This window comes from Nicotiana tabacum, chromosome 17 (assembly GCF_000715075.1).
Source record: "Nicotiana tabacum cultivar K326 chromosome 17, ASM71507v2, whole genome shotgun sequence".
NCBI classification, from domain to species: Eukaryota; Viridiplantae; Streptophyta; class Magnoliopsida; order Solanales; family Solanaceae; genus Nicotiana; species Nicotiana tabacum.
The window spans coordinates 22,388,953-22,405,359 of record NC_134096.1 but is presented as its reverse complement, the minus strand read 5'-3'; the positions used below and the strand labels follow the sequence as shown (position 1 = coordinate 22,405,359).

The window sequence follows — 16,407 nt, the reverse complement described above, 5'->3', positions numbered from 1 at the left end:
CATACTTACACAAGTGTGGCTTAATCTTTAAGACAAGAATATGACCTCTGGCATAATCAACTAGGTATCCCTCCTCATTAACGTTGTCTCGCATGAGCATGGTAGACCCAAAGGGCATGGCAATGTCCAAAGTGAGCATGATCGTCTATGGAGCATTATTTGGCAGATAGGAGTCAATGAAGACCACATGCCCATTGTGTTCACTGAATAAGAGAGTGAATATTTTTTTGTCATACCCCAACCTAGGTGAGGCATGACTTACACTCGGTATCGTACTGGCCTGAGCGAACCACTCTGTAACTCATGATCATTCGACGTAAACTAGAACATACATAGGTCAACCCAGCTAAACTCATTCCTTCTATAACTATCATGGACCAACGTGGCTTTGGGTCCTGATATATATATATATATATATATATATATATATATATATATATATATATATATATATATAAGTGGACGGCGTGCCACAGAGCCATTATACTCAAAACATATCTATATGTATGGGGCGATGAGGCCACTATGCATGTTAAGACCGAAAATCCCAGAAGGAAACATAAACAAGGTTCGACCAGGCCACTAACATACTGTACGTAATGAACCTGTGTCTACAAAGCCTGTAATAGTATTTGACATCAAAACATGGTTGGGACAAGGCTCAAGCCTACCCATAAGTCTGTAGGAAAACTCTGAAACCATGACTTATAGACTCGGTTGTACTCTGAGTGAAGTGGAGTCTTACCAATCCTTCGCTGAATGCTAACCTCATCCACTATGAGGGCTCGTCAAACTGATTACCAACATATGCAGGTATGAATGTAGATCCACAACAAAAAAGGATGCTAGTACAAATAATATACCAAGTATGTATGGCAGAATTAAAACATAACAATAAGAAACATAACTGAGAGAGATATAAGAATCAACTTGAACCTTTGAAGTGCCACTAGGGCCATAGTATGCATATTAATTATACTTATATATATATTTAATACCTTTCTTTGGGACTATTATCCATATCGTAACATGGCTGCCCAACTGATCAGTGGTAACTGCCTGACTAGCTGTAGTGCGGTGGTAAATGCATAATTATACGACCGACCATAGATCAGTGATAAATACATGACTGCCTGATCAGATGTATCTCTGTGGTAAATGCATAATTTCCCAATCAGCCGTAGCTCAGTGGTAAATGCGTAACTGGCCAACCGGCAGTAGCTCAGTGGTAAAGTAGAAATACCATAGCCATTTCCTTATAGATAGTGTACAGACCTATATAATGTCATAACTCGTCTACATATACACCTACAATGCATGAAGAGCCTTTTAGGGTCATTAGGACATCTTTCGGAATGACCTATAGTCGTTCAACCTATGATTACGTTATAAACATTAACATCTTTATTTTGTGCCTTAATAGGGACATAGAAACATACTTAGACATGCTTTGAATTACATTTCACAGAAATGAATAACGTAGGCATCTGTAACTACTAAGAGTAGGACCATTTATGGATTAATATTACGTTTATGTTTCGTTACATGGATCATGCCAAAAGAAGGAAGGATTGGCCTTACCATAACTTTGTTTATAATGACTTAATATATACTTCCCGTTGTACCTCAACCTACATCAAGGTATAAGAACTATGGTTAATACCATGGAAGAAACAAAAACATATTTCTAAGCTAGTAACTCCCTTACGGAAAATTGGGCAGCACTTCCCCTATATTTCCTCACTTCCCCAAATTCAAAATAGCACCAAACAAAAACATCAACAATATTAACAACCAATCCTATCCATCAGCCCCTCAACAATGTAATAATGATTGCACATTTCAAATAATATTACAACGAGCAGCAATCTCGTTTTATGATTAAACAACTAAAGTTTTAAACCCCTTCTTCCTTACAAAATTTATTAAAAACATTAACCACAACATATTCAATTATCCATATTAATTTTCAGCCACAATACCACTTTAAAATGACCCAATAATAGTCTCACAAGTTCACCAACTCAAAAATAATTTTTCAGATTACTAAAACATGTTTCTAACTTGTTTTATTTTTTGAATTCGAGCAACACAACAAATACTAAATGACTAAGCCTCTTCACATATAAACCATCCATGAATTAAACTTAAAACAAAGTCCACAATACCCCAGAAAAGACACAATAATAACAACATGCTAATCCTTTCAAAACTTACAAATTCCGGTCCTTATAATCGAGCTATAACTTTTAGAAGCTTAAACAAGGGGAGGAGAAGCATAGATCACCTTGAAATGATCACAACCAGTTGAAACCTAGGTCCTCTTCACCTGAAAACAACCTCCAACTCAGCTACAAGAAAGAGGAAGAGAAACTAGCAAGTAGTCCAGGTTTCTTCGCCACTAGAATCATTTGTAACCTTCGAAATCGGTTAGAGTTTGAAGGAACTTTTGGGAGAGGAGTTGCAGGGGTTTTTTCCTATGTTTTGCTCAAGATATTATGTTAAAAATTTGAGAGAATAATCCCTTCGTAAAACCCTTAAAAGACCCTTTGGCCGCCCATTTTTGGGGATTTATTTGGTCCCTTCATTTAAGCAAGTAGGTGACGCACCTACTTGTCACCTACCAGTTTGTGCAGTGTTGTGAAAATACAAATATCTCTCTACTCTGATGTAGGATTGACTAACGCTTTAATGTATTGGAAACTAGACACGTAGAACATAAATTTGGTAGGTGGATCACTCCGTAAAACTAAGTATATTGGAGAAAAGCTTAGTGCATTAGACCCAAATTTCAGTAAACATTTATGAACATAAATTGTGACAACTTTCATTGACATTTGTTTCATAACTCGCGTGACTTTGAAACGTAACACAAGACTATCATACAACTAAAATACCTCATAATATCATCTTTGTATCATGTTAATAATCCTAGTCTCGCCCCAAAAGTACGGGTTATAACATTCCCAAATTGCCGACTTTCGATGAAACTTATTTTCTTTGATTCGTTTAGCTTCTAAACCTTCCAAACTTATTGGTACTTACTGATCAATATATTAAATATTTGTAACCTCTAAGGAAATATAATTAACTTACTTTATATAATTTCAAAGATGATTTCATTTCTAAGCTTACATCATTTGACTTACGACGTACTGCTACGTACTAAAATATGGGGTGTAACATCATTCCCTCCTTTGGAACATTCGTCCTCGAATGTTGGCTGATGCAGTTATTAGTCTGATAACTTACGACTCTTACAAATACTTTAATATTGTCCTTGCCATCTAGGCAACTATTCTGTTAATAAATCCAAAGGCCAGGGCATTCCCCTCCTTTAGGCCTCTTTCTCATACCTCGACCTGTGATTGAAATTCTTCCAATTTCGTAACGGTTACTACCTTTTGTCATGCAGCCCATATGACTCTGTCCTTGTACGTGCACCTAAAGGACTCTTCTCTCCTTTTTCCTTTAACTTTTAGCCAATTTCTAGGTCTCACTTTGCGAACTGATACAGAACTATGACAAGTTGTTCCTCTGGGCATCTATAGGTGTACTGATGTTCTTCGTTTTGTACTTTGTTGAACTTATGACTATTGCTATATTCTATTTCATAGCCTCAAAATCTTTATCCATCTATTGTTGATTCACCATTATGTTTATCTATAATCCACCAGTGATAACTTCAAACTTCTTATGTAATATATTGTCACTAGGGACAACGTCGCATCTGCAAACATCTAAAGTTATTCGCTTGATCCACCTTAGGGACGATACTATACTTCAATAACCGTATTTCATAGCATCTCAATATGAATTATATTATGGGAGTTATTCTAATCACATGCAATTAATAAAATCCCTTCTCGTTAGATCACTACTTCAATCGAATGCTATATTCCTAAATGTCATCCCCTTATCGTTTATCATACTTACACTCTTATTCTACTACCGGGACAGCATTCCATCTCTTCTAAATGCTTCTAGACATAAACTCCTCCGAGTTCATTCAAGCTATACTGAGATTTCTATAACTTGCGAAAACCATCATCTCTCTTATTTTGATGGGCTTAATTCAAGGCCTTACCTATTCTCGTCACGTAACGCACCTTATCTTATTCTTAATCCAGTCTACCTAAAACCTCGTTGCTATACTATTCTTTAGCTTGCAAACTACACGTATCTATTCATACTATTCGCAACCTTTATTTAACTTGCTAGCACCATAGATTTCCTTAGGTTATTCTAGAACCTCAAACGAGACGTCATGTAACCTCTAATTCTTATCCTATAGGTTTGTAATTCCTTAATCTACATATCTGTTAGCCTAAAGATGCAATGTTTCCTATATAATTCTAAAAAAAAATCACCTAGAAACCACACCTATAGGACTTAACAACTATAATGCTGCTTAACTGCTGAAACTGCCTACCTGCTAATCTGCCTCGTGCATTTGTTGTTTATGTGTGGAGGCTAACTTGGGCCCTTAATTTTCTTTATGTGAAGTCCAATATGTTTTGAATGTACACCTAGTTTTATCATTTTGAGCACCCTAAGCGAAGTTTAGAACCACCCAAATAGTAGGTCCAAAGCATGTTGGACCATAGGCATGGGACGGGTAGTGCACGCATAGGACACGATGTAGAATTGAATTAGAACGATTCATGTAAACACCTTTAACATAATAATTGGGTAGCAGGAGATAAAAGTTTGTGCCTGCTGAATAATATAAGCAACCCTTACCCTAAGGGAGTTGCGAAGTATTATTTATATTGCACGGGGTGATCCTTTAGGCCAAAAAACATTGGACCCACCCTTCGTTTATCTAATTATTTTTCATATTTAGTCGTTAAATTTAGAATAATTAAGTTGTACCGTGTAACCTCTAAGTACTTATATTGATTATCTATATAGCTTAATTGTATTCTTTATACTTGTTCATAATAGAACCTTTAAATTCTTCGTCTCCCCTCGCTTTTATGATCACATAGCACAATTATAATCTAATAAACATAATATGAACTTCAGCCGGGACCCACAGTTATGAATCTCGAAGAGTACCTAACACCTTCTCTTTCAGGTAATTTGAGCCCTTACCTGATCTTTGGTGATGTAGACTAGTTCAAATGAAATCATTTGCAAATATGTGCCCTAACGCACCTTAAAAAGTTTTAGGTGGCAACTCTTCTCTTTTAATACCCATTTAAAAGAGTTGTCACACGTCGAAGCCCGCTTTTGTGAGAAAACAGGGCATGCCAACATAGCTACTCTGCTAGGGATTTACATTTAGGCTCTTACCATAACAAAGTTGACTTGTCTGGATTATTTGATGGCATGTACATCCCTTCCCTTATTTCCTTCCTTTCTTTGAATCGCGATGACATGCATGTCCCTTCCCTTATTTTCTTATTTGTATAAATTGCTATGACATGTGTGTCCTCTCTTCGTTTCCTTCATCTTATCTAAGACTGCTATCACGTCTCTCACATCCATATTTCCTTATTTGCTTCATTACATTCTCACACATTTCCATGAGTTAAACTGACTTCTCTCTTTTGTCTTTCTTTTCTTTTCCTCCTCCTGTTCGTCTTTACCATATTATTTACTATTTTATACACTTTCATCAAGTAAATATTTGGTAATGTGTTAATATTTTTTCATAAAGCATGCTATCAACATCATACTCTACTCGTGATTATTACCAACACAGCGACGCTTGATGAGTGTCCACGCTTTCCTAAAAACCCTTTTAAACCGGAAAGGATTATTTGCAGTATACATGTCGAACGGTCCCGTGCCTTTCCCTCTCAAGTTGTCTACTTGAGAGTACCAGTTTAGACCTTACTGCGATTTGAAATGTATATGCATCATGCTAAACCTAGTATGGATTGAGACGACATTGATGTAACAACCCGCTTAAATGAACCTTATCCAAAGTCCTACGGGATTTTCATAATCCCAAAGGACACTGATGGTAGGCTATAATCTCGTATTTTAGTCGTTTATTGCACTCTAATTTACTGCACTTTACTTGTTTTGGGCTTTAATTACTAGTATTTTGGACTTATTGTGTATTTTATGCCTTGTGGGAGTAATTTCGAGTTATGTAGATGTTGTGGAACTAATTTGAGCTATTTGGAGCTTTGAAGTCTGAGTAGAAGCCCAAAGGATTAAGCCGGGTCCTGTTCGGAGGACAGGGATCACTTTTGGACTTCAAAAATCAAGTAAGAAGCAACAACTAAAGAAATGCACTAGTGCGATGCAACAATGTAATTTTGTGTTAGGAATTGACAAAGTTCAGAGGCTGAGTTTCTATAGTCTAACAAGAAAAAGTACTAATGCTAGGCACAGTGCGACGCATGAAAAGCGATAAGTTTGTATGTTTTCCTATTTTGGCTAGGAAAGGGTGATTTCGTTTGGGCCCGACCCTACTTGGTATAAATACATAGAAAAACATTATTTTCTGGACTTTTGACACATATTCGACCTAGGGAGGCTAAGGAGGAGTTGGAAGAACACAAGCACAAGGATTTCATCATTCCTTCCTCACTCAAGACCCGAGTTTGGATAGCATTTATAATTTTCTATACTTTAATTATATTTGTGGTAAATTGCTCCATGTCTATGGAGTAGTTCCCTATAGGGTTTGATGGATTTGCTGTATTGATGATTGTTTGTGGATTTTAACTCTAGTTTTAGGTATTGAAGCATTTTTGGAATAATTTAACTGTCGCATCTATATTCACTTATTCATGTAATCGAGAGAGACATAACTTGTGACATATTTACATTATTTTGTTGGTTGAGTTCATACATTCTTATTAGTAATCAAAAGAGGCTAGTCTAATCATTGATTAAACCTCCTTAGGAGAATAATCAAAATAGGTTTTCCTAAAGACCAATCCACTACTCATTCTTCCATATCATCGCGTGCTTAAATTAATTTATCTTGTGAGGTTGAAACTTAATCGAGAGAGGGTTTTTCGCTGAATGGTTGAGATGATAATTTAGTGAATTCGAGAGACTCACTTAAATATTAGAAGTGAATTATCTAGAGTTAGATCCTAAACAATTATCTTACACCTATCCTATCAACCCCTATTTTCTCCCACTGATAGCTTCCTTGTTTCAATTGTCATTAGTCAATAGCTTTATATCTTAGTTAAATTTAGCTAGAAATCAAATAAATCTCAATTGTTGATCATCTTGGATAGCAATCAAGCTAGAAACTGTGAGAATACTGTTTAAATTCAATCCTTGTGGATATGATATTATACTATACTATATTTGATTAACGAGCATAATTTAAGTGTGTGTTCTAAGCTCATCAAATTTTGGCGTCATTACCGGGGATTGACAATCAATTGTGTTTGAAATAGTTTGTAGTGCTTATTCAGGAATTTTTCTTTTATTTTTACCGTTTTACGTTTGGTGTTCTTTGATTGTACGTAGGTTACAAGTTAGATTGGTGCATGACTCAACTTCTGCCAATGAAGTGCTACCGTACTAGCCAGAAATTGAAAAACAACTGCGACAGCTAAGGAAGAAAAGAAATCTCACCGAGACGTTTGAAAAGGTTGGGCAATCCTCAACCAAAGAAGATATGGTTGGAACGGTGATGATAATATAGATTTGGTTGTGAGAGAAGTAGCCCAACGACGAGAACAAGCTGCATGGGATGCTGAAGAATCAGCTATTAGAGATGCACATATCATCTACGAAGAAGAGAGGGTCGTAGAATTGCTCAAAATCAACCCTTGGGTGCAGACCAGTTCGGAAATATAGCTCCCATGCTTGTGAGACCACTTGGTGATTATGGTAGACCAGTTTAGAACCAAGGATTATCCAGTGTGAGACCACCTCCAATTGCAGCTAACAATTTCTAGTTGAAGCAAGGGTTGCTTCAAACCCATCAGGATTGTTGTGTCTTCAGAGGGAAGCCAAACGAATATCCAAATACACATCTAATAGACTTCGAGGAGATTATGAACACCTTTCAATATAATGGTGTGCCACAAAATGCAGTGTACTTAAGGGCATTTCCCTTCATACTTAAAGATGATACAAAATAGTGGCTTCGAAGCTCGCCCACGGGATCAATTAGAACTTGGGAAGAGATCACCAGAAAATTCCTTGATGAATATTTCTCTCAGCTAAGATGGGCAAGTTTAGAAGAGAAATCCACAACTTCTGCCAGAAAGATACTGAAACTATTTTTGAAGCATAGGAGAGGTTTAAGGAGATTGTTCGAAAGTGTCAACATAGCGGAATTGAACTCTGGATGCAACTCCAGGACTTTTAGGATGGATTGACACTGACCTCACGTAGAACATGGAGCAATGCAGCTGGAGGACCATTGAGGAAGAAGACTTCAGAGGCGACAAGCTCATGGGAATTAGGCACTGGATTGCAAAACCTGGAGAGAGAAGTGGGACAGATTGCAACAATATTATCTGAGAGGGTTCCAGGCACTCTCCCTACTGATACAAAACAAAATCGCAAAGAACGGTGAATGCTTTGACATTTAGAAGTGGGCAAGTGTTGGAAGATCCCACCCCAATCCAAGATGATGTGATACTTGAAAAAGAAAGTGGGAAGCAGATGAAAAATGATGTTGATAAAAAAGAAGAAGGGCTTAATGAAAACTAAGAAGAAGAAGAAGAAGAAGAAGAAGAAGAAGAAGAAGAAGAAGAAGAAGAAGAAGAAGAAGAAGAAGAAGAAGAAGAAGAAGAAGAAGAAGAAGAAGAAGAAAAAGAAGAAGAAGAAGAAGAAGGAAGAAAAATTGAGAATGGAGGAACCTGAAGAGAGCAATCATATGCCTGCTTTACCTTTCCATCAATAGCTATGTAGAGAAAAGCTGGACAAGCAGTTTGCGTGATTTCTGGATGTGTTGAAACAGATTCATGTAAATTTTCTATTCACAGAAGTTCTCTCACAAATGCCTGCTTACGCCAAATTCTTGAAGGAGATCCTAACAATGAAGAGGAAAATAGAGGAGACCTCGGTGGTGAAGCTCACAGAGCATTGCAGTGCAATCTTGCAAAATAAGGCCCCACAAAAGTGTGGTGATCTAGGGAGTTTTACTGTACCTTGCACATTAGGGACTATAAATTTTCATAAGTCTTTATATGATTCTGATGCATCAATTAACTTAATGCCTCTATCTATTTACAGGAAACTGGAGAAGGAGATTGGAGAGATAAGGTCGGTGCCAATATCTTTTTGTTGAGCTAGTTATATGCTTTTAACCGCCTAATTGTTATATATCTTAGTTAACCCCGTTGAGCCTGTAAGCCTGTTTATTTGGTAACCAAAGTACAAGACTTACCCATTTGTTTGGATTGACCATCTATTTGAACTGTTTATCTCTTGTGAGCACTTGAATTTGTTATGAACTTTGCAAAAGTTGAAGTATGGGTTAGTTGGTTTGGTTTTTGAGTGGAACTAATGAAATAAGGAGAAAAGTGCACTGTATTGAAAAGAGTAAGCTAATCATATCGCCTTCATAATGAGGAGCGATCCATACCAGTTTTGGGATGGGTGCACCACCGGGTTTATGTTTTCAGAGTCTGTTTCTTGGGTTTGTTGATCTTTCCGATGCAAGGGGGAGAAATCATACTCACTTAGCCATGGTCGCCAGGACCTTAATGGAGGGTATCGAGGGACAAAAGTACACTATCATCCCGATGATCTTAGATGAGATATACTGAGGCTTACCTAGTCCTAGGGACTAGGTGCCATCATGATCCTACTCGCAGTCAGTAGGTACCTGCGCTCACTGGGGTGTGTGCAGAATTCGGAGGGCTCTTTCAACCCAAGCGCTATAATAACTGGATCCGCAGGGACAACTCACGCATTGCACGGATAACTCACGTGATATAGTATAATATCTGGATCCACACGGACAACTCACATTCTATAGTATTACTATTTCACAATTGGGCCCTCGGTCTCACTCAGTCATAAATCTCTCTAGTCTCTCAGGCTCTCAGTAGTCATGAAAGTCAGCCCCAACAAAAATGATATAATGTATCAACAAGAAACAATAGAGACTAAGATATAACAAATAAGTAAAACTGTGACTGAGTACAAAACAAAAATTTAGTAGATAATTCAACATGTACACGACTTTTGTGGGTCCCTACAGTGCCTACACATAGTATAAACATGATTTCTAACATGACTTGTGGTTCAATTTCTCTACTGCATGGAGAATGTACAGATAACATTCCACGAAATTTGACCAAGTCATAATTCCTACGGTGCACGCCCACACGCCCGTCACCTAATATGTGCGTCACCTCAAAACCAAATACATGAAACGTAATAAGGGGCTCCGTACCCTCAAAACCAAATTTAGAATGGTTACTTACCTCAATACGAGCAAATCTCTACTCCAACACACCCTTGCCTCGCGAAGCGGCCTCTAAATGCCTCGAATCTAGCAATAAACAATGTGATAAAATCAATACGGGCTAAAGGAATCAACTCTATAAGAAAATACTAAGTTATTAATCAAAATTAAAAATCGGCTCAAAAGCGACCCCCGGTCCCATGTCTCAAAATTCAATGAAAGTCACAAAACCCGAAAGCCCACTCAACCACGAGTCTATCTATATCAAATTTATCAAAATCTAATACCAAATCCCCAAATCAAACCCTCCAACTTCCTAGCCACAAACTCCCAATTTACACCTTAAATACACACCAACTAAGTGAGAAAATCAATAAAGAAGCAATATTATTGATCAAAAATGAGCACAAGGGACTTACCTCAAGAATCCCCTCAAAAACCCTCACAGAAAAGCGCCTAAACCGTGCTTAAAATATTTGAAATGAAACAAAAATCGCGGATCCATGCGACCTCTGCTCACTACCTCCCTGGATGCTTCTGCATCTCCCTTCTCCCTTCTACGAGAACGCACCTGTGATCCACACTCCGCATGTGCGATTACACCAGAAGCTGGTGAGCTTTAGCATTCCCCTCTAACTCAAATCGATCTGACACCCATCCGAAATCAACCCGAGGCTCTTGGGACCTCAACCAAACATACCAGCAAGTCCTAAAGCACGATACGAACTTATTCGCGCCCTCAAATCACCTTGAACAATATCAAAAATACGAATCACACATAGATTCAAGCCTAATGAACTTTGAACTTTCAATTTATACAAACGACGCCGAAACCTATCAAAACACGTCCGATTGACCCCCAATTTTGCACACGCATCACATTTGACATTACGGGTCTACTCCAACTTCCGAAATCGGAATCGAAATCCGGCTCGATATCAAAAAGTATACTCCCGATCAAACTTTTCAAAAATTCCAACTTTCACCATTTCAAGCATAATTCCACTACGGGCCTCCAAATCACATCCAACCACGCTCCTAAGTCTAAAATCACCTAACGGAGCTAACTGAACCATCAAAACTCTGTTCCAGAGTTGTTTACTCAAATATCAACATCCGGTCAATTATTTTAACTTAAAATTTCAATCTTGAGAAAAAGTGTCTTATTTCATTATGAAATCTCACCGAACTCGAACCGACTACTCTGGCAAGTCACATGTCACGACCTAAAAGTTTCCACAGATGAAACCGTGATGGCGCCTAACATTTCACTTGCTAGGCAAGCCAATGTTAGAGAATCATTAAACCAATTCCTTATTCCCATTCAGTAATTATCAATAATTAACTAAGATAAAATATAATAAGTGCGGAATATCATAGAACTGTATTAATTACTGCCACCCGGATCTGGAGTCACAATTCACAAGCATTCTAGAATTTACTACAAGTAATGGTCTGAAAGAAATACAACTGTCTAAATGAAAGAAAACAGTAGGGCATAAAAGATAGACGGGGACTTCAAGGTCTGTGAACACCGACAAATCTACCTTAAGTCTCCGGACAGTGGACCAATAACAAAATCTCGATCAACCTCAGCCGGTATCAAAATCTGCACAGAAAGTGCAGAGTGCAGCATCAATACAACCGACCCCATGTACTGGTAAGTGTCGAACCTAACCTCGACGAAGTAGTGACAAAGCAAAGGCAAGGCACCTGTAAATCAACCTGTACAATTTAACAGTGTATATACAAATAACAGAAATGAAGAACTAAACAGGAATTGTTGGGAGAGGAACATACCGAGGGAAATACAAGATAAAGAACTACAACAGAATGATCACCGGAGCAGTCAATATACCATGAATCAACAGGAATAGTGAATACAGTAAGGAAAAATGCACGGCATCACCCTTCGTGCTTTTACTCTCAATCTCACCATAAAATTAATAGAAACGGCACGGCATCACCCTTCGTGCATTAACTCTCATATCATGGCACGACATCACCTTTTGTGCATTAACACTCACAATATGGCACGGCATCACCCTTCATGCAATAACACTCACAATATGGTACGGCATCACCCTTCGTGCATTAACACTCACAATATGGCACAACATCACCCTTCGTGCATTAACACTCTCCCTTACCATAATGCAATGCATAAATGACAACAGGGAAATAGAATAATAAGTACAAACCTTACTTCAACATTTGGTTCCACAATATCAATCTCAACTTTGAAATAAAAACTCAATTATCACCAGAAAATCTGTAAACATGATAAGAACGATAAATTGAACAACACTAGTATAACACGCAGCAATTAGGCATAGAAATGAGACAATATAAGAAAAACAGAGAAACATGGAAAATAGGTAAATTGGCGGCGCATAAGTACTTGTCACCTCACATATATGCCGCTCATATGAATTTCACTTAGAAAGTAATCTAAGGTTCCTAATTCCCTCAAATTAGGGTTAGACACAACACTTACCTCGCTCTGAAGGCCACTTAATTCTCAATCACAACTTTTCCTTTGCAATTCACCTCCAAACCACTCGTATCTATTCAAAAATGACTCAATAATATCAAATATTTCCAAAGGAATCAATTATATTGCATAAATAAAATTTCCCAAATGTTCTTCCAAACAGTCGAAAAATTGACCCCGGACCCGCTTGGTCAAAACCTGAGGTTCGGAACAAAATCCATTTACCCATTAATCCCTGAGTCCGAATATATAATTGGTTTTGGAATCCGACCTCAAATTGAGGTCTAAATCTCCAAATTCCTAAAATTCCTAGTTTCTACCCTAACCCCTAATTCTATCATGAAAACTCTAGATTTTAGGTTAAAAATTCAAGAAATGTAATGGGTAATTGAAAGAAAATGGTTTAGAATCACTTACCAATACTTTGGGAAAGAAATGACTCTTGAAAAATCGTCTCACACCGTTTGGTTTTTGAGAAAAATGAATTTTTTTCTAAATCCCGTGTTTTGATGTTGTTAAGTGTTGGGCGACAATGTTCATCGCGTTCGCGAGAGAACTGTCGTGTTCGCGAAGAGTATAGGCTGCCAAGCCTTCACGTTTGCGAGACAGTGCTCGCGTTCACATAGGCTACCCTTCCCTGGTCTTCACGTTGGCAAGACAGTGTTCGCGTTCGCGATGAAGAAAAGGTTGACTCCCCCTCCCCAGTGCCTAACACTACGCGTTCACGATGGGCTTGTCACTTTCGCGATGGGCTTGTCGCGTTCGCGAACGGTAACACCCCCATTGCTTCGCGTTCTCAAAGAAGAAATCCCTGCCTCATCAGTTTACTCTTCGCGTTCGCGAGAGTACCTTCGCGAACGCAAAGAAGGACATGCCAGAACCCAGACTCTGCAGAAAAAACCAGATCTCCAAAGTCCAAAACATCCCATGGCCTATCCGAAACTCACCCGAACCCTAGGGGCTCCAAACCAAACATGCACACAAGTCTAAAAACATCATACGGACATGCTCGCACGATTAAATTGCCAAAATAACACCTAGAACTCTAAATTTAGCACCAAATCAAATGAAATTCTCAAGAACACTTTAAAGTTACTATTTTCTCAACTGAAGGTCCGAATCACGTCAAATCAACTCTGTTTCTCACCAAATTTCACAAACAAGTCTTAAATATCATAATGAACTTGTACCGGGCTCCGGAACCAAAATACGGACCTGGTACTAACAATTCCAAAAATCAATCAATTCTTAAAAACAAATAATTTTCAGACTTTTAAGTTTCATCAAAAATTCATAACTTGAGCTAGGGACCTCCGAATTCGATTCCAGGCATACGCTCAAGTCCCATAATTCGATACGGACCCATCGGGCCCGTTTACCAAAAATATTGACTGAAGTAAACTAAAATCAACTTTAAGGTATAAATTCTTATTTTCATCAATTTTCAACATAAAAGCTTTTCGAAAACCTACCCGGACTACGCACGCAAATCGAGGAGGGTAAAAATGAGATTTTAAAGGCTTAAGAGCGCAGATTCAAGTTCTAAAACATAAGATGACATTTTGGGTCATCAAATTCTCCACCTCTAAAATAACCGTTCGTCCTCGAACAGACATAGAAAAGTACCTGGGCTGGTGAAAAGGTAGGGATATCTACTCCGCATATTAGACTCGGACTCCCAAGTAGCTGCCTCAATAGGCTGACCTCCCTACTGCACTCGAACTGAAGGGTAATTCTTTGATCTCAACTAGCGAACTTGTCGGGCGAGAATTTCCACCGGCTCCTCCTCGTAAGTCAAATCCTTGTCCAACTGGACAGAGCTGAAATCTAACACATGGGACGGATCGCTGTGATACTTTCGAAGCATGGACACATGGAATACCAGATGAACAACTGCTAAACTAGGTGGCAACGCAAGCCTGTAAGCCACCTCTCCCACTCTCTCCAGAATCTCAAAAGGTCTGATATACCTAGGGCTCAACTTGCCCTTCTTTCCGAACCTCATTACACCCTTCATGGGTGATACCCGAAGTAACACTCTCTCTCCGACCATGAATGCAACATCACGAACTCTACGGTCGGCATAACTCTTCTGCCTGGACTGAGCTGTGCGAAGTCGATCCTGAATAATCTTGACCTTATCCAAGGCATCCTATACTAAGTCTGTGCCCAACAACCGAGCTTCTCCTGGCTCAAACCACCCAATTGGCGACTGACACCGCCTACCATATAATGCCTCATAGGGAGCCATCTGAATGCTCAAATGGTAGCTGTTATTGTAGGCGAACTCTACAAGGGGCAAGAACTGATCCCACGATCCACCGAAGTCTATAACACAAGCACGGAGCATATCCTCCAAAGTTTCAATAGTACACTCAGACTGCCCGTCCGTCTGAGGATGAAATGTTGTGATCAACTCAACCGGCGTACCCAACTCATGCTGAACTACCCTCTAAAAGTGCGAGGTAAACTGAGTACTTAGATCGGAAATGATAGACATGGGCACCCCGTGAAGACGAACGATCTCACGAATGTAAATCTCTGCCAACCGCTCCGAGGAATAGGTAACTGCCACAGGAATGAAATGCGCTGACTTAGTCAGCCTGTCCATAATGACCCAAACTGCATCGAACTTCCTTTAAGTCCATGGAAGTCCAACAACAAAATCCATAGTGATACGCTCCCACTTCCACTCATGAATATCTAACCTCTGAAGTAAACCACCAGGTCTCTGATGGTCACACTTTACCTGCTGGCAATTTAGGCACCAAGCTACATAGGCAACTATGTCCTTCTTCATTCGCCTCCACCAATAATGCTGCCTCAAGTCCTGATACATCTTGGCGGTGCCCGGATGAATAGAATACCGGGAATTGTGGGACTCCTCAAGGATCAACTCACGAAGTCCATCCACATTATGCACACAAATACGACCCTGCATCCTCAAAACTCCATCATTTCCAACAGTAACCTGCTTGGAACCACCGTGCCGCACTGTGTCTCTAAGGAAAAGTAAATGAGAATCGTCATCCTATCGATCTCTGATGCACTCAAACAAAGAAGACCGATCAACTGTACAAGCTAGAATACGACTGGGCTCAAAAACATCCATTCTCACGAACTGGTTGGCCAAGGCCTGAACATCCAAGGCAAGTGTTCTCTCACCAACTGAAATATATGCAAGGCTACCCATACTAACTGACTTTCTACTCAAAGCATTGACCACCACATTAGCCTTCCCGGGATGATACAATATGGTGATATCATAGTCTTTCAATAGCTCTAACCACCTTCTCTGCCTCAAATTGAGTTCCTTCTGCTTGAACAAATACTGCAAGCTTCAATGATCAGTGAATACCTCACATGGCACGACGTAAAGATAGTGCCTCCAAATCTTCAGCGCGTGAACAATGGATGCCAGCTCTAGATCATGAACAGGGTAATTCTTCTCGTGAACCTTCAGCTGCCGCAAAGCATATGCAATAACCTTGCCACCCTGCATCAATACCGCACCCAGACCAATACGAGATGTGTCACAATATAGTATATAAGATCCTGA

At 39.0% G+C, this 16,407-nt stretch overlaps 1 non-coding gene across 1 annotated transcript; it reads right to left on the bottom strand.

The window, feature by feature from the left end:
* Window positions 1–8,164: 8,164 nt before the first annotated feature.
* LOC142172213 (small nucleolar RNA R71) lies at window positions 8,165–8,271 on the bottom strand. The gene has a single exon (XR_012701588.1). It is a non-coding gene; the product is annotated as a small nucleolar RNA R71 (small nucleolar RNA).
* Between the last annotated feature and the right edge of the window lie 8,136 nt (window positions 8,272–16,407).